This window comes from Lasioglossum baleicum, chromosome 8, assembly GCF_051020765.1.
Source record: "Lasioglossum baleicum chromosome 8, iyLasBale1, whole genome shotgun sequence".
NCBI lineage: Eukaryota > Metazoa > Arthropoda > Insecta > Hymenoptera > Halictidae > Lasioglossum > Lasioglossum baleicum.
Genome location: NC_134936.1, coordinates 1,822,618 through 1,841,879, shown reverse-complemented (window position 1 = coordinate 1,841,879; position 19,262 = coordinate 1,822,618). Strand labels below are relative to the sequence as shown.

The window sequence follows — 19,262 nt, the reverse complement described above, 5'->3', positions numbered from 1 at the left end:
AAAACGAAGTATGAACCTGAGTATGATCCCGGGACGAGATGATGCTGAAGATTTTTAAATCATCTGCGAATAGGAGATACTTACAATGTTGAAAAATGGTGGTTAAATCATTAATTAATTTCTTTATTCGAGCACGCGTTATTATCAAAATTCAGTCTTGTAATTTTTATAAAACAATATATAGTGGCGCACAAAAATGTTCGTACGCTCTTTAATATATGTAGAATAAGTTTTTTATAATGGTACCAAACGCGCGCGACCTGATGTTTTGTAAGCAATTAGAAACATTGGTTTACTAAATGAAGTGTAAAAAAAATTTTGCCAAAAATTATAATTTACAAGATTACATGCAAAAATGAAAAAGGCATTTTTTAAAACTGTTTTATTTGGGCCCTTAATGAAAATTTAAAATATACATATAATATGTTTTGTAGATCTATGTTAGTTATACTAAATTGTTTGAAAAATCGTTCATAAACACCCTTCTAATTTCATAAGAGACGCTGCAAAAACGTGGCAAGATCGCGACAGCTACGGCCAGTCTTATTTCCGGTTTTAATTACCAGCGCGGAGACGCGTGACGGTTTTTCTCAATTTAGAAAAGTTTTAGTAATGAGATTCAACTGTAATTTCATGGGAGCATAAACTTGAACATTTTGTGAAATTAAACGGGCGCGATGACTGCGGTAATAGTTTTAATTCCATAATTTTCTGGGGATTAGTGCTCCTCCTACGTGAGAATTTTTCGTAACGATATTACGCGAGTCATGGCATCTAAACGTCGCCCGCAAGGTCGGCTGGGATTTCAGAAATTCTGAAAACATACGGAATGTTGACTTAGACTCTTTAACATATCTGCAACTTGAAAAAGGAAACAAATACAAAAAGTTTTGTCGAGTTTATAGAAATTCTGCGGACAATGGGATCTGGATTTTGATGTATCTGCAAGTTTTACAAAAAGCGAACCCAAATAAATGGTGTAATATTGTCGAACGAGTTTTCATAACTTTCTAAAACGACCTGAATTTTAACCAGGATTTCGCAAAAAAAAAAATAAACGCAAATGTTACAATCAAATGAACAAGGAACCCATCTTTAATGCTAAGTAAAGTTCATTTTAAAGAAGCAGATACATATACAGGGTGAGTCACCAAACGTTACCACCTCAAATATCTTTGTTGTTTCTAAAGATACGTAAAATATGGTAAGGACAAAGTTGAATGGTACAATGGGGCTGACACGATGCAAAAAAAAAATTTTGTTTTTATGTCATTTTTTCAGAGATATGAAGGTGACCTTCATTTTTTTAAATGGAATGAGGTATTTTTTAATACATCAATCGATGCAGCTGGACATTCGTTATAATAAAGTACTAACCTATGTATGTCGAAAAGTTATTAGTTCAGGAGATATTTTAATTTAAATAACTCTAAAATACCATTACTGTCGTACTACGACGTCAGTGTTTACTTACTTATGTAACGTCTTATCACGACAGTAATGGTGTTTTAGAGTTATTTAAATTGAAATATCTCCTGAACTAATAACTTTTCGACATACATAGGTTAGTACTTTATTATAACGAATGTCCAGCTGCATCGATTGATGTATTAAAAAATACCTCATTCCATTTAAAAAAATGAAGGTCACCTTCATATCTCTGAAAAAATGACATAAAAACAAAATTTTTTTTTTGCATCGTGTCAGCCCCATTGTACCATTCAACTTTGTCCTTACCATATTTTACGTATCTTTAGAAACAACAAAGATATTTGAGGTGGTAACGTTTGGTGACTCACCCTGTATAAAGTTGAAATTTTATAGAAATGTCGATGTATTTTTCGCCAGGTTGTACAGGGTTAAGAAATTATTTGCAAACACCGTTACAGCGTGATCCTACACCTTAGGATCGGCGAAGATCTGTTTAAAAAAGTTTGATGCTTCACCTAGACCCACTTTTTCAAGTTCAAATTATTTGAATGATTGTGTCTTGTTCTACTAATCGGGAGGAACAAACTTCTCGAAGGAACTATTGGTCAAAAATGAAATGAACCGTTGTTGGAGAATATCATTACAACAACATAACACATTTATTTGCGATCGATTCTTACGTTCCCACTTGTTCACTGATTGGTGGCTTATACGGTGAGTTGTCTTATCATTGATAAGTTATCAGTAGACTGCGGATCTTTATGCAAAATAAAAAATGTTTGCAATGATTGCAAGACACACGAGCCAAATAACAATTTCATTCGTCTTTTAATTATCTTATTAGGGTGAAACTAATACACTGGTGGCATTAAATCTTTTTAATACCTCCACTGTTTTAAATTGTATGTACCCATTTTTGTCATAAATGCATTAAACCCTCAATCTAGATATCAGCAATGTCTTTGTTTATAGTTACCTTCCCACCACATTTTGTTTGTGGGACTTCCCGAAAAATTCGGTGTTTATATCGACGCACAGTGGGGTATTTGGCCACTTTAGCGCGCCAAAACTATTGCGACGTTATTAATAGTGTGAAGGTGATACTATTATATATCGTTGAATTCGTCTTAACACCAGCTACAACACTATCAAATCAAAAATACAACTTAATGTTTAAAAAATCGAAGCGACCTTGTATTTTTGTTTTAAACAAAATTTTTTCGAAGTTTTATATATTAAAGTTTATACCTATGTTAATACTGTTAAACTTTTATTTCAAACATTTTTTCGTCAGATTAAGAGAAATTACTATTGCAAACAAATTTCACACGTTGCTGTGGTAAAAATTTGATATGTATACATATGTATGTAGAGTGATATGTATCGCACGAAAAGCTAAATATCTTTTGTATTGGCACTTGTTGACACTTAAACTTTTATGGATTATATAAAGCAATGTCTACTGATTAACCTCGCAAAAAATTAAAGAGGAGTTATGCTGAGAAAAAAAGTTATTACATGATATATATTAATTTTCTGAGAAAAAATATATCACTTTCGATTGTTTATTCTATCAAAACCACCGAAGAGAATAAAAAAAGAAAAAACCATGAAACTAATCTATACACCTTCCTTTACATCCTAGATTTGGTCCTATCTCGACTTTATACACTAAACTTGTGAAAGTTTTTCGACACTTCTCATGGTCACGAGAAATGTTACTTTCAAGTATCTGAACGTTACTAAATAGTACTCTCTATGGAAAAATATTATTGTAGATTACTCGCATATACATATATTCAGGTTTATGAGAAAAAAGTTTTAGTCATTTTGAACAAACTAAAAATATTTACTTTTGGCGCGCTAAACTGGCCAAATACCCCACTGTGCGACAACCCTGTACTGTACTGGCTGGTCGATAGGTCCTTGATTAAGTTCGATTCGAAATATGGTATAAATGTGACGCGAGAACGCAGCCAAGTTTTATTGGAAGAAGTTGTAACTGGGGGTCGAGAGTTGACACGTCATTCGTGCTTGTTGTTGTCATTCAGAAGCTCCTCATTTTCTTCTGAATTCAACGAATAACTTTATTGTGTTGTAGTTCTATATTGACATGAACTTTTTCATAGAATCTATTTAGAATGTTTTTTAAAGAACGTTTCCATGGCGTCAGGTCCAATGAGAACAGATAAAGAAAAGTTCTCGTTTGAATAGAGCTTGTGATATAATGAGAGTGAACATTTTACTGTGACAATAACACAGATATTTTATTCGATAATATTAAGAAACTCCTGCATCATTGTCACAAATACTGAATACTGTTAGGTAGATGATTACAGTTTACAGTTTGTTCGTCATTCTCTTGTGAAAACTTTTCTATTAAACGTTCTAAAACAAGCTAAAATATAACCGCATGTCGCGATATTTAACCAGCAGCAAATGATGCATTTTATTCTTCTACTATCCATTGACAAGGCTGCAACTTTCGCGACGTGTGTAAAAATTGTACAGTGTATGAAAAATTGAAGAAAGCATTTCACCGATGGATTTTCTATCGTTCAAGGAAATTATTAGTCAATTCTGCGCAGGTTCGATGGGGTAATAAAACGAAATTTACCAACGGGGTTGTTATAAGAAAGGCCTGGAAGAATTTCGAGGGGCGAGACGAAGGGAATTGAGTTTTTGACTGTTTCAAATATCGTCGCACGGTCAATAGGGTCGTAAAACCTGTCGAATACCTTTCCGAAAGGTTTGCCCTTTTTTGTCACGTCGAACGTAAGGGATATTTCAAAGCAGTTCACCGTTCCGGGCAATTGATTGCTGATAGATCGGAAACATCAATCTGTCGAGTCGAGAGGAGGTTTAGAAAATCCATTACTTTCGGTCGTTTAATCACCGTCAGGTTTAATTAACAACGCCGAAACACAAGTAAGTGGCGCCAACGAACATTTATTGATTCACACACACAATGGGAATAGTTTTCTTTCTCTTGAAAAATTCGACGAGGAAATTCGCGTATCTTTATTATCGATATGGAATGTTTCATTTGAAAATTTGACACAAGTAATCGATTTTTAAGACGTGTCATCGTTGGTGGAAATAAATAAAAAAATTTGTGCATCAATTGCAAGGTACAGGAGCTACATATCAATTTATATTTTTCGTTAATAATTTTAACGTAGTGAAAATAATATATTAATACTCTTAAACTTTTTTAATCTGTTCACTGTTTTAAATTTGTTATAAACCCATAGTATCCGGAGTCTAATTATAAACATAAAATACTCCATATTTTACACAATTAGAGTTTTCATTGTTTATTTTGTATTGAATATAGAGGAATAATTTTTCATTACGTAACGAAATAATTTTTCGGTAGGAGGACGCAACGGAATAAGACTTTCCCAGCAAAAGAAACAAACTGAACATTGGTTAGAGTTGGAGGGAAATTTCGTTTAGAAAAATCCCACCAGTCGACAGCTTTGTGTTTCTATGAGCAGCGATAAAGATCTTGTGTTAAGTCAAGCAAGAGAAGGCAGAGGTTTCGCTAGGTTGGGTCACCGTAGCAGCATAAGGGCGGTTACGACCCGACTCACCCTCCAATTTTTACCTCGAACCCTTTCTTCGTTTCTGTCCTTTTTCCATGGTAACTGTCGCGGCCTCTACTCTTTACCAACACTCGTTCTTTAGTCAAATCCTTGTCTTGTTTCGTTTTTTCTTTGGTGACGTAGTTCCCTTATTTGCAATACATTGACCAATAATTATCAAATGTTCTGGTGATTACATAAAAAAAAGTTTGAATGTGATATGAATTTATTGTACAGAATATGAAATGAATTTCTATACCAGATAAAATGGTCTGTTTTTTTTAAGATGCAGGAGCTACGTTTCTTATTTATTTCACAATTTTAATCAGTTACAAATATTAAAAAGATATGTTTGGATTTTTCTATGTGAATATTTTTACTATTTTGCTGTCAATCTACTAATTTTTATCATATATGCATAAAATATGTTTCTTCTATCGATCGTATTTGCTGATAATAAATTTTGAAATGTTTTCGGCGCAACGGTTCGATCGTTTATTACGAATTATAAAGCAACTTTGCTAATTGTCAAACAAAATCAACGATTCGATCTTAGTTTGTATCTTTTTCAAAATTTATTTGAATCGCAAAGAACGTAAAACATCATCAAAGAACGTATTTTTTAACTCTACCATCCTCTTTTGGTTGAAAAACGAAAAATACTATTGTTATACCTTATGTTGAGAACATCTCCAACGACATAAAAAGGATCTTTCGAAGAGTAGGAATTCATACAATCTTCAGAGAGAATTCCAAATTATTTTAAAACCTTATTTCCACCTGTTAAAGACAAGCTACCACATTTAGAAAGTTGCAATATTATGTACTCAATACCTTGCTTGGGCTGTAGTCAAGTATACATTGGACAAACGTCCAGAAATATATTTAAAAATTCGTGTCACAGAACACAAGCATAATATTTTCTTACCTCCACCACAACATACGGCTTTGACGAAACATTCACTTGAAATGGATCATAGATTTAATTTTGAGAACGTCAAAATTATTGACAAAGAACAAAGTTTACATCAAAGGTTATTATTGGAAACTATTCACATGATTAAACATCGCAGCGTTAACCTTAGGTATGAGACACCTAAGATACATGAATATTACGCAACATTACTGAAGCAGTAAAGTTGTATGATGAATTTTCCAATAAACTTTACTTTTGTTATCAACTGTTCTCCCACATACAATGAAATGTATATATTCCAATAAAAGTGAAAAGTTAACAACGATTTACCAACAAGTTATATTCTTAAGAGTGAATTTAAGAACATATTATGACTTTTCAAATTTACCGCCTTACATCGATTGATATAACCTAGATCGGTTTCAAATACGTTCGTACATCAGTATCTTGACAACAAGCATGCATGATGCACGCAACACACGTATCGCACATTTATCATAAATTTATATTCCCCAAAGCAAGTGAGTGTGTCTTTATAAACAATATTTCTTACATTCAATCATTCAATATTTCTGTTTTTTTCAAAATTACTATAACATATTTAATTTACAGACGCGATTCAAATAAATCTTGAAGAAGATCTAAACTAGGATCGAAACGTTGATTTTGTTTGACAATTAGCAAAGTTGCTTTATAATTCGTAATAAACGATCGAACCGTTGCGCCGAAAACATTTAAAAATTTGTTATGCATAAAATGTAGTCATTAATTCTCTATTTCTAAGACAGAAAATAATAGTCTAGATCTAGAACGTTCCCAATGTAGCAGCAATGTCAGCAACGCTGCTGGCAAGTTTTTACTAAATGACAAAGTTAAGCAACTTTCGATTTGCAACTCTCGTCGAAGTTACTTTGTGCACCGTGTCTCTGTCGTTTTATTTCTGTCATCGGCAAGAGACAAGTAACGTAATAGACTAGTTATTTTTGCTCAGTCATTCGAATAATTGCACTCTTACCAGAAACAGAATCACCCTGCGTCGAGAATGTCTTATTGATGCTATTTATTTTATTTGCAAGACGCTCTCCTTTGACTCCCATTAAGTAACTACATACTCTCATTTCTTTATTTTCAGAATTCAGGTGAATTTCGGTCAAAATAACTTCATTTTTTGTTTTTGTAAACATTATGTGAACACTATGTGAACATTGATGTACTCTGTGGTTAATGCTAGTCCCAGTATTGTATTTCCATGAGAAATAATCGATTTCGTGTCACGTTTGAAACATTGAAGTAGAGAAGATTTAGGTGGTGCTTTGTGTTCATCGAGGATTTTTAATTACCTTATTCAAATGATACAGGGAAACAGGCCACAAAAAAGGGACTGTGAAATTGAAATTGATCCTTCTTTTTAAGGTCAAACATGTTCTCATTGTATCGCGTAGTACTCATTGCGAGGAATAAAAGTCTGACAGGAACTATGGGTCTCGAGCAGAGTTGGGCAAAATTTTTATTTCAATAAAATTTTTACAAACTCTGGTCTCAAGCAAGCGTTCTCTTAAAAAACTTTCAAGTGTCTTAAACTAATTTATTCGATGTGTCAATCGGGTGCTGCGAAATGGTATAAATATGGAGAGAATGGTTCTACGATTTTTGTCCTACATGTTCGAAAAGTGGACCAGCGTGCCCCGCGGGGATGAGGGCATGAAAAATTACCATTAAAGTTGAGAACAAGGCGGGCAAAGCTTTTCGTGTATCCTGTGAATCCGGTTGACTCAAATCCGTCCATGAAGATATCAAATTCCCGGGTCTACTCTGCTATTTCTATCGGGCGATTATCGTCCCTTATCCCATCGACGTATCGTATTTCCCGCGGAGGAGGCTCGAGGATCCCGGGCGTGTCCGAGTGCTCGGCGGAATACCAGAAATTAGATAACAGGACGGAGCTCGCGAAGGATAAAAGCCTACCCGTTATTTTTACGCTTTTTATTTCGTTGGTTTTACGTTATTCGATTCGCCGTCTCCTGAGAACGCCCGGGGATGGATTTCATTCTGACCCGATACCTCCCGAGGGTAGCGAAGGAGACAACCCCGTCGCCTCCCACGGGAAAGATAAATTGTCGTCACGCGTTAAGGAAACGTTTCTTCCTTCGTGGCGGCTTCTCCGATTGATAACTCAAAAATTCAATTAGCCATCGACAGGAACGCCTACTGGAAACCCCGCCCACTACCGTTGTCCGAGAATAATTGCTCGAACACAGCGATCATGCAATGACGCACGGATCCTGAAGATGGACGAACCTGAAGAACGTTCCTTCGACGTCGAGGATAATGGACGTAAAACGGAGGACGGTCGGTCATCGTACGAACGGTATTACGTCGCGAGTTAACACGTCCGTGGTAGCGAAGCGATTCAAGAATTTTGCAGCTTCTAGTTTTGCTGTTTTATACAGTAAGCGGCATAACTGATTCAACACACTTTAAATCAGAATAACTTTTTTATGAATGGACCAAACGACTTCAATTTCTCTGCAAGGCTAGAAGAATTAGTTTGGTAAATGACGCCTAAAAAATATTTTCAAAAAATGCATTTGATCGGAATTGCAAAAAAAAAATAGTAAAAATTAATTTTTACTATTAATTGGTTTAAAAGTTATAATCGATCAAAAGTGGTAAAACGGCCAAAAATCTTGAAAAATTGCAATTTTTACCACTCTTGATCGATTATAACTCGTAAACCAACTAACTAATTTCAATGAAATTTTCAGAATGCATAAAATTCATACGAGTTGACCAAACACATCTTTTAAATTTTCGTTATTGGCCCAGCTGAAAAAGTAGTAAAAATCAATTTCTATTATTTTTTTTCGCAATTCCAACCAAATGCATTTTTTCAAAATATTTTTTAGACGTCATCTACTAAACTAATTCTTCTAGCCCTACAGAGAAATTGAAGTCGTTTGGTCCATTCGTAAAAAAGTTATTCTGATTTAAAGTGTGTTGAATCAGTTATGCTCATTAGTGTAACAATTTTTACGGATTTACTTTGATGATCCAGTTTTATCAACGATTCGCTACAGACTTGTTCTGCCTAGTCTGCAGATGATCGCGCGTGCCGCGTCCGAGCAGGAAAGTTAATGGATTTCGAAGTGGTCGACGCCTTGGATTGATATATATGTATTCGCAGTGCGCGCACTCGATTTTGAAAAGCGAGAGAGGCGGGAGAGAGGACAAGTAATAGAGTGCTTGGCGAGATACCGGGCTGTGCCTCGAAGATACTCGATATCGACGGCACGCATGGCGAAACGAGAACAAAGGGAAAAGTGTCCCCGTCCGCACCCGGCCCGGAAACGGCTCGAAAGCTTTGTAAAATCACGCGGCAAAGGAAAGCCCGTTAACGCGAGCAGTTCCTATTACACCGCTGCCTCTCCGACCAAGACGTATTATTATTACAAAATATATCCGACGACGCATCGGTGCATCGCGGATCAACCGATTTCCAACGGATTTCACCCTCTCAAACGCGAACAACATTCACCATTCAACCCTCTGCCAATCCAACAGCCTCTACGTTCCACAAAGTCAAAGTACACGGTTATCAAAGTAGAAGGAAATCTTTGACAATTCGCCACAGCCATGTTTTTTCCTTTCCAGATTTTTCAAGTTCAGTGTACACACACTTCTTGGTGTTCGAAGTACATGTGTGATTTTGTTCGAATGAAAATAATGAAAATTTTGTTTAAATAAAGTTGCCATGATTGCGGTTCTCTTACTAATCGAAAACAAAACAATGAGGAAGTACTATATTATTCTGTATGAATGTGGCTAAGGTCCTGTTACGAGCCAGGGCCGCGAGTAGCACGAGTGGCCGGCGAAGGGTTATAAACCCAGGAATATGGTATCAATTTGTTAGTTAAGGTACGCGGACGAACCCAATGTGAAATTGGGGAGCCGTTAGGAATGTAGACAGTGAGGACGAACCTGACGCGAAGTCAAGGAGCCTCTAGGAATGGAATCAGACGCAGACGAACCTGATGCGAAATCAGGGAGCTGCTGGGAGGTTGTAGAACAGCGCGGACGAACCCAATGCGAAATTGGGGAGCCGCTGGGAGGTTGGATAAAAGCACAGACGAACCTGATGCGAAATCAGGGAGCCGCTACGATGGTATAGTTTTCGTGGACGAACCCAATGCGAAATCGCGGAGTCACTAGGTAGGAAAAATCTCTATTTGGATAATTGGTAAGGCGCGAACGAACCTGATGCGAAATCAGGGAGTCGCTAGGATAGTTTGTAGGCCTCGTAACTAATATAATCTAATTGATACAACCCGAGCGGTAAGGTTGTATCGTGTGGGAACGTTCAATTACTATATAAGGATTTTGGACGATAATTATAGGTTCAATGAATTTGCTCTAATTACCCCAATAACACAAATATATTCTACTTATAAAATTCTGTAATACAAGTGTGTATGTGTCGCGATTGGAAATAAGAGTAAAAGATATAAAATGTGAAAGAAAGAATTTACCTAAACTACGGTGCTCGGTTTTCACGCACTGGCAATGCGGGGGACTCAGAAACAACTTCAACACTGACTAATAGACTATAAACCGAACAAACGGAATCTATAATGTTAGACTTTGATCCGAAAGGTACTTTAGCCCGATCTCGTTAGAAGTTAACATTCCGAAATGCAGCACGACGTGACGCGATACGTGTCTACTGCAGTACTAACCCGCGAGAGTAAGAATCTAAGGGTTTATATACCCCTAAAATGAATAGAATACTTTGTTCATAATCTAATCGCGCTTAGAGATTAGGCCACAATCTCATTTTTGTCACTTCTAATGAAATCGGAGCCAGAGCTCGGTCCTAAATCAAAGGGTTCAACTATGATATGAAAGGTTATCTAGGACGCTTCCCGCCAGAGACAATCTGGAAGAGATTCCTGTGAGAAAACGAACGGAATACATTCTCTATACGTAACAGTCCGAACCAAATAAATGAGAAATCATTCGATACAGCCACATTTTTTCTTTTTTCTTCCCAGGTTTTTCAAGTGAGTTCAGTGTATTGATTGCCATTTTATCTTGAAAAAATATACACACATTTCTTGGTATTTGAAGTACATGTGTGATTTTGTTCGAATGAAAATAATGAAAATTATGATTAAATGAAATTGCCAACAGTTGCCATGATTCTGGTTCTCTTACTAATCGAAAATAATACAATGAGGAAGTACTACATTAGTATTGACGATTTACAAATTGGCAGAATGTTAAACTCAAGTTACTGATTTGTCGAGAAATCTGTTTTTTTTAAGAATTCATGATATTTTTTGAACTTCGAGTTGAATCTTGTCTATAATCATATTCTGAACGAATCCGTGTCTTGCGGATCATGCGATTTTCAAGGGGAATTGGATCCTTTCGAACGTGCACGTGTATTTAACTGAACGAAACTGTGCCAAGAAATTGTTTTCTCTGTCTCTGGACAATTCGAACGGAATTTCGTCTGTTTGCTTTTGGGTACACATTTTAGGAAATTCGATACCGGTGGGAAGGGAAAGTACGTTTTTGTATGTTTGCTTGGCTCAGTTTTTGGTGAAATAATTTGGAGCAGTTTTGCGAAAGTTGAGAAACACAATAGAATGAACAGTTCTGTAGAAAACACTCCGATAGTGGAAATAAAATTAAAGGTAAATAAGATTTTCAATCAAGATGCAATATTGACGACTACTTCTCTTTCCAATTGTTCTCGGTAATAATAAGCTTAATTCGAGACCGGACGCAAAATGATAAAATTGAGATTTTCGAAAATTCTACAAAATAATATTTCTGTTTCTTTTCTTTCAACTTAATGTTCGTATCGCACCGTTATTACCGTGTTACGAGCCAGGGCCGCGAGCAGCACGAGTGGCCGGCGAAGGGTTATTACCCTAGGAATATGATATAAATTTGTTAGTTAAGGAACGCGGACGAACCCAATGCAAAATTGGGGAGCCGCTAGGATTATTGACAGCGAGGACGAACCTGACGCGAAGTCAGGGAGCCTCTAGGAATGGAGTCAAACGCAGACGAACCCGATGCAAAACCGGGGAGCTGCTAGGAGGTTGTATAATAGCACAGACGAACCTGATGCGAAATCAGGGAGCTGTTAGGATGCGGACGAACCCAATGCAAAACTGGGGTGCCGCTAGTTTGGATAAATCTCTGTTCGAACAATTGGAATGTCGCGAAAGAACCTGATGGTTAATCAGGGAATTGCTAGGATAATTAGTAAGACTCGTAACTAGTATAATTTAATTGATACAATCCGAGCGGTAAGATTGTATCATGTGGGGACGTTCAATTACTTGGTTAGGATATTGGACGATAATTATGGGTTTAATGAATTTGAGTTAATTACCAAAGAAGACAAATATATTCTTACTATAGAATTTCGTTCTACAAGTGTATTTGTGTCGCGAATGGACTGAATTTGGAATATAAAGAATTGAAAGGTGATATTACCTAAGCTAAGACGCACGGTGTTGACGCACTGGCAATGCGGGGGACTCGGAGCAACCTTGTCACTGCCTAACAGATTTTAGACCGAACTCGCGGAATCTGTACGGTTAAACTTTGATTCAAAAGGAACGAACGTCCGATCTCACTGGTAGTTGACTTCCGAGATGCAGCACGACGCGACACTATTCGTGATTACGACAGTACTAGCCCCCGAGAGTACAAATGCAAGGGCTAATACATATAGCTCTGCAATGACGGGTGGTACTTGTCAGTACCCTTCAAGTGAACATTCGTATTTTGTCAACGACCAGTCGGTCGTGCGCACGTTTTGGCCCTAAACTAACCTAAACAGTTATGTATGTTCATCTGGAGAAAACTCTGTTCGTTTATCCAGGACGGTTCCTGCCAGAGATGATATTGAACACCTGTTCGTCATCCGTAACAACCGCGCGAAGATAAACGTTCTCGGTAATAATAAGCTTGCTTCGAGGCCGAACGCAAAATTAAAATGGAAATTGTGGAAGAGTACGGTAGATAATTAAAAGTAGAGACGTAATGACCTTTACATTGCGATGGAGTGGCTCGATTTTCTTCGATTGGACGGCGATCGGCTTTCTAAGAGGATGTCGCAATGAAGAATCACACAAGCCAATGGACGATCAGAAAGAAACAGCTGGGATTCATTATCCCCTTCGCAAGCTTACATTCTGGAGATAGTTATTTCTCGGGACGAGTCGCCGAGTGAGAATCAATTAAGGAAACACGACGGGTTCTAGAAATAGATTTGAAAAGTTCAAGCTCGCTCACTGAAACGCGAATTATTTGCACGAGGGAGTAACGAAGAAACCTGAATATATTTTCAAAATAGACTTTTCGTCAAGTGTGAAAATCTCAACAAACTCGCTCTCGAAAATTCTTATTAGAAATTGAAAAAGAATCTTTTGAATTGAAAATGAATCTTACAAAATGAAAATTTGGTAAACCTTACGTTTAGGGGAGGCAACTCCGATGACCTTGACCTTGACATATGTTATCGAGGACAACATTCTGAATAACTTTTGTCATTACAACTACCCGGCGCTCGCTCTCAGTTTTCGAGATATTTGCGAAAAACTATTGCAAATACTGTATTGAATTTTACGTGTTCTTGCATGCTTCGTGGCAACATAAGCCTGTTCCGGGCGGCATCTGTTTATTTTCTGTTTGTAAACACATTGTGGAGATCAGAACAGAGTGTCACTCTATATAGGGTGAGCTTTCAATTTTGAAAGACTACTTCTGGATTTTCGCATGCGTGGTCGCCCCCCACCACCTAACCCTAACTAATTCTGATCGCATAATTTTTACATTCTATATAGTCTTCATACAGAATTTGAACCAGTAATGGAAAAATCATGCAATCAGAATTAGTTAGGGTTAGGTGGCGGGGGGCGGAAAGACGAAGCAGACGAAATTGTGAATATTTCGAAAACTATCGATCTCAAAATGAGAATTTTATTCAGCATTTAAATGGTCTAATGAATACATAGAATTCATTATTTCGAAAAAAGCATCAATGCGTTTATCAAAATTGTACGTTCTTCTAAATAAAAATTCGGCAATATAATTAGTACATATAATTATAGTCACGTATGCCATAGCGAGGAATGCTGGCTCTCAGATCTCTCCACAATCTTTCAATATTTTGTGTATGAACTGCCGTTTGAGGATCAACAAAATTAGTCGAATGATTCACTGATTTATGTATACATAAATCGGTTAGGTTAGGTTAGGTTAGTTTAGCATTAATTCGGTTAGGTTAGGTTAGTTTCTGTATAATTTTCATTCGCCAGATGTTTATTTGTCTAAGGTGTAGCTCATTCGAAACTATGGCAACCTTACGTTGCTACGGAGCGTGGAAGAATACGTAAAATTCAATACAGTATTAGCAATAGTTTTTCGCAAATATCTCGAAAACTAAGACCGAGAACCGGGTAGTTGTAATGACAAAAGTTGTTCAGAATATTGTCCTCGACAACATATGTCAAGGTCAAGGTCACTGGAGCTGCCTCTCCTAAACGTAAGTTTTACCGAAAGTTTTGTATGTTATAAAAAAAATAATTAATATTCCTCCTATTTAAAAATTTCTCTGTTCAAGGTTATCTCAAAGTCGTAACATGCTGAATCCTTAAATTCGTTTTGAGGTCGTCTGCTACCACAACTTTTCGTCGAAGTAAACAATTTTGAAAATTCTTGATGTGCGATTCGTAGTCGATTGAATAATTTCCGTTCGATAAACTTCTTTGAAAAATAACGTGAGTACCAATTTCAAGCAACCCTGCATTGTTGGAATTTGCTCTGACAAACAGGAAACTGCGAATAACGAGATACCGAGAGGGACGAAAGTGGAAGAAAGTAAAAAAAAAGCACTCGGTAAGGTAGAATTTCTGAAAATGTATAATCCGGTGTAAATTGAGCAAGACACTTACGAAAATAGGACTAAATTCAAATGTCAGACGGCTAGCATATCTCAAGGAGGAGTGCTGTTAGTATAAAAGACAACGGGGCGGGGCTGGAAGGAAATCGGCAAGGGGAACGCGAGTTTTCAAGGAATAAAAATGACTACGAGACTAGACAAGCGATATAACAGCCGGGCAACAACGAGGCGGGTCTGAAGAAGCGAAGAAGAACGCAATTTGGTGAAACGAGAACGAGATGTACTCAGTTCGTGGAGCCAGCTGACAGGGAATATTTCAAGGGAGCACGTATTCCAGCCACCGATTGTATAGAAATTCTTTCAACAACGTTTCAATCCGTCCGCGGCGTCCGAATTGCATTATCTAGCACGCTTTTCTCAAACATTCTCGCTTCAACGTACCGTCTCATGCTATTACAATAGCCATTTCAACGATGCAACACTTTAACGCTTGAAGATGGAACAATTATATGGTATAGAAAATTAAAGTTGAGTGATTCATTTCAAACAGTACATCGATACAATAATAGATAAATTGAAACTGACCATATTATCGGTAGACTGCGGATTTTATGCATTTATGGCAAAAATAGACAATTTAAAGCAGTGGACACGTTGAAAATACAAATGTTACCAGTGTGTGTTGTGAAAACGAATACTGGCAATCGTGTTAAAGTTAAAATTCGAAAAATTATACTTCTTCATTAGCTCGGACGAGGAGAGGTAAACTGCGTTTTGCATTGGCGAACAACAACGCAACGGCAGATATCGTTCTGAACGAATATCCCAACTGCTCCTTAATTCGCAAATTAAATTGTTCCAGATAAAATCGTTCCATCAATTTCACCGCGCGCATCTGTGCGAGTGAAAAGTATAAATATTGTTGATACTTTCGGAGCGACGTTGGTTTTTCCAACGTAAAATTGACGCGGGCGCGATACATCGGAAATTGGATTTGCTTTCGCTTCGATAATTGAATATCGCCGGGTATACTTAGACACGTCAAAACAATAAACTGAATAATTCCCGAGGTTGAAATGTAAAATTTAATCATCGAATTTTTCGTTTGATTGCTTTCGATCTGTCGCATCGCGAGTCCGCCGCGCAGAAGAATGGCTAAATCGAAAGCGTACCATGGCTGGCAACGATATTCGCGTCTGTGTGAAACCAAATACGACTGGGACAACGGGATCATCTGTTACCGGAATGTTGTTGTTAGCTTGCGGATGTTTATGTAAATTCGCGGCGTTACGCGTTGTTTTACAACGGTTGGAAATGAAGTGGAATTCATGGGCTTCCGCAAAAGTGCTGATGAACTCCCGGCTAAACAAAAGCTCTATTCATTGTCGAAGCTTTCACTATCCCCTCTGGCATTGCGTACTCATTAGCAAACCGCCGCGCACCTTCGAAGCTCGGCAACAAAATATACTTTTACGTCTTATGAACAAGCGAGCTCCAATAAAATTTACTTTCTTGTTCGTTCCACAGCTTTTTGATAATAGCTTTGATCTTTGATACCGTCTATAAAATACAGTCTTCTTAAACTGTTCCTCGATCGCGTTATATGGGCGTCAGTTCTAGTGTCCATCACTGGCGGTAGCGATGGTTCCAAACCACGCTCGAACATCGAACTAATTTTTATGATTTACATAATATACAGCTTTTTAAGGGGGTAGTCTCGTTTCCAGTATTGCAAGGGTGCGGAATGCGCCAATATGGGGTTTTTCAGTAGTCAAAGAGCTAGATAAAAGATCAATCTAGGCCGCAGTCGCCCGTAATTTGCATTATTCGGAAACATAAAGCTGCGTGGCTATTTTCATAAAGCTGCGACAACTACATGTTGGCGAATAATGCAAATTACGTCTCGTAAACGTGAAAATAGGACTTTTGAAGGAGACAGCGGTTTAGATTTATCTTTTACTTAGCGCTTGTGACTAGTATCTAGTCTTGTTAGCTTTTTTGGGGACGCGTCAATGACTTACGAAGGTCAATCTTTATTTTTGAATAATATCGTGTACTTTTTAATGCGATGTTTGAGAAGGCACTAAGCCAATTAATAATTTTTCCACGTAAATGGCTTGCTACTTTTCTGAAAAGAATGACGAACTGCATTGACAGAGCATTAAAGAATATATGACTTCGTTTAAAAAATAGCTCTCTTTAGACTACCCCTTAATATCTAGAATGAATAAAATAATAAAACACCATGGTTCCAAAAGCTTGCAAAGAGTAGAGCAAAATCTACGCGAAGAGACGAAACAATTGAGAAAAGTCGTGCGATACTTGCCTTGAATTCAATCGAGATAAATTTCCCATGATCAATTCCCCTTGAATTTTCTCCGAATTATAAGATCGACCAAATGCCAATGACAACCACGAGCAAACTGCCAATGAATCCGGTGAAAGCGAACGGCAATTTCTCCGTGACGGTAAATGGAGCAACGGCAACTAGCGGCGACATCCACTTTTCTAGGAGCGGGAGATGATGTGGTAATATATTCATGAAGTGTCACCGTATCAAATTGAAACCGTAATAAAGGAAACCGATATTGGTTTTCCACTGTCAAATACGATCAATTTCCTGGTCTATTTAGGAATCAAGGTGAACGTATTAACTCGCTGATTGCCGGGCGAGATTATGCGTGCTTGTTGGCGTGTCGTCGGCAATTTGAATTGGAAAGTTCGCGGATTTATTGATCATTCCGTTATCAACAGATACTCTTCCGGGTAATCGAGAAGTATGGCGATTACTGTCTGTGACCTGGAATCACCTTGAGTGGCTATAGTCAAAGGGACTATCGTCGTAGATATTTAAACCGGAGTGCTACTGTTTTAAAAAATCGGGGTTACCTTGAGATCTCTAAAAAGACAGTAACAACAACACAAATATTCCTATGGCATCGTGTCAACTCCATTGAACCGTTCAACTTTTTAAGGTGCAATCGTTAGGTGACTCACCCTGTGTATGCATAAATAATAGACATGATGATTAGGGATTGCAATCCCGCGAAGCGGCATTCCGCATCATTTCTTGGTACCGCATTTCTTAAATAGGTGATGCGGGATCCCGCAAATTTTGCAGGACTATGCGTATAATCAAAATTTTGCGATTTTTAAGAAGTCACCAACAAAAAATGACATTTATTTGCAGAAATATGTGCAAGAAGAACTGGGAAAAAATTTAGAATTAATTTTAGATTGCAAGACTCGTTGGAATAGTTTATTGAGTATGGTGGAACGTTCTCACAACTTAAGATTATGCGTAAGCAAAGCTTTAATTGACATCGAATCTGAAATATATTTCACCGATGAAGAATGGTCCAAAATAAATGACTTAAACTTATGTCTGAAACCAATTAATTACCAATTAATTAATCACCGCAGAAAGAACTTTTAAATTTATTTTGGAAAAATTAAATAAACAGTCTACTCCTCTTAGCACTGATTTAGCCACAGCACTCCGTAAAACGATACGACAACGTCGTACCGACTTAAGTGGAATACTAGTATATTTGCAAAATCCGGGTAAATATGAACACGAATGTAAAAATTTAAGAGATTCTACATTCGAAATGCCAAAGAAAAATGTAATTCGCAAAGAAATAAAAAATCTGTTAGAAAGAGTTCTTACCGACACACGTGTGAATAATAACGATGATGCTGAAGCATTCAACTACTTTGAAGAAGACGAAAATATTCAAGATTAAGATATACGAGAAGATAGACACCAGTCCAACATATCCTTGCAAGAAGAATTAGAATTGCAATTGCAAGAAAATTGTATCGAAGAAGTTGAGTCAAAGGAATTGGTAGAAGATATCGTCTAAACTTTAAAGGAGATGGTTTACGAATATTTATTAACTATTCGACCGACAAGTGTAGAGGCTGAATGAATTTCCGCTGCAGAATATCTTTGAAATGACTTCAGTCTTTGCTTTTTACGTGCATATTTTCAAAGTATTACAAATTAAAAATTTTTCTCTTTTTTTTATAATTTTAATATTAAAATTTTTTTTAATATATTAATTATTTTAATATTACACACATACATATACGCATATGTATATATTTAAATTATATAGTTTGTTTTCCAAAGAGAGATTTATTTTAATTTATGTAGATTTAGATTTTGTTTGTATCTTTTTAATAAATTTTTACTACTATGATTAAAGATGATTATCTCATTAAGTAAACTTTGTTTCTTTATTAAATATATATTAGATCGAAGAACTAAATCCTCACTCCCGCGGGATTAAAATAAATCCCACATCAATCCGCGGGATTGAAAATGGCGCGGGATTGCAATCCCTAATGATGATGAGACTTATACCAAAAAGAATTCGAGAGTACCAATGTATCATAAAAT

The 19,262-nt window shown here is 36.9% G+C and overlaps 1 protein-coding gene and 2 long non-coding RNA genes across 8 annotated transcripts in view; 2 read left to right on the top strand and 1 right to left on the bottom strand.

The window, feature by feature from the left end:
• 5-ht7 (5-hydroxytryptamine receptor 7) overlaps positions 1-19,262 on the top strand; it is a 364,419-nt gene that overhangs the window by 233,008 nt on the left and 112,149 nt on the right. The gene's annotated exons all lie outside the window — the stretch shown is intronic.
• Positions 1-19,262, bottom strand: part of LOC143211313 (uncharacterized) — a 49,283-nt gene that overhangs the window by 6,432 nt on the left and 23,589 nt on the right. The window lies entirely within an intron of this gene.
• On the top strand, positions 1,434-13,355 carry LOC143211315 (uncharacterized). The gene is made up of 2 exons (XR_013009433.1): positions 1,434-9,991; positions 10,044-13,355. It is a non-coding gene; the product is annotated as an uncharacterized LOC143211315 (long non-coding RNA).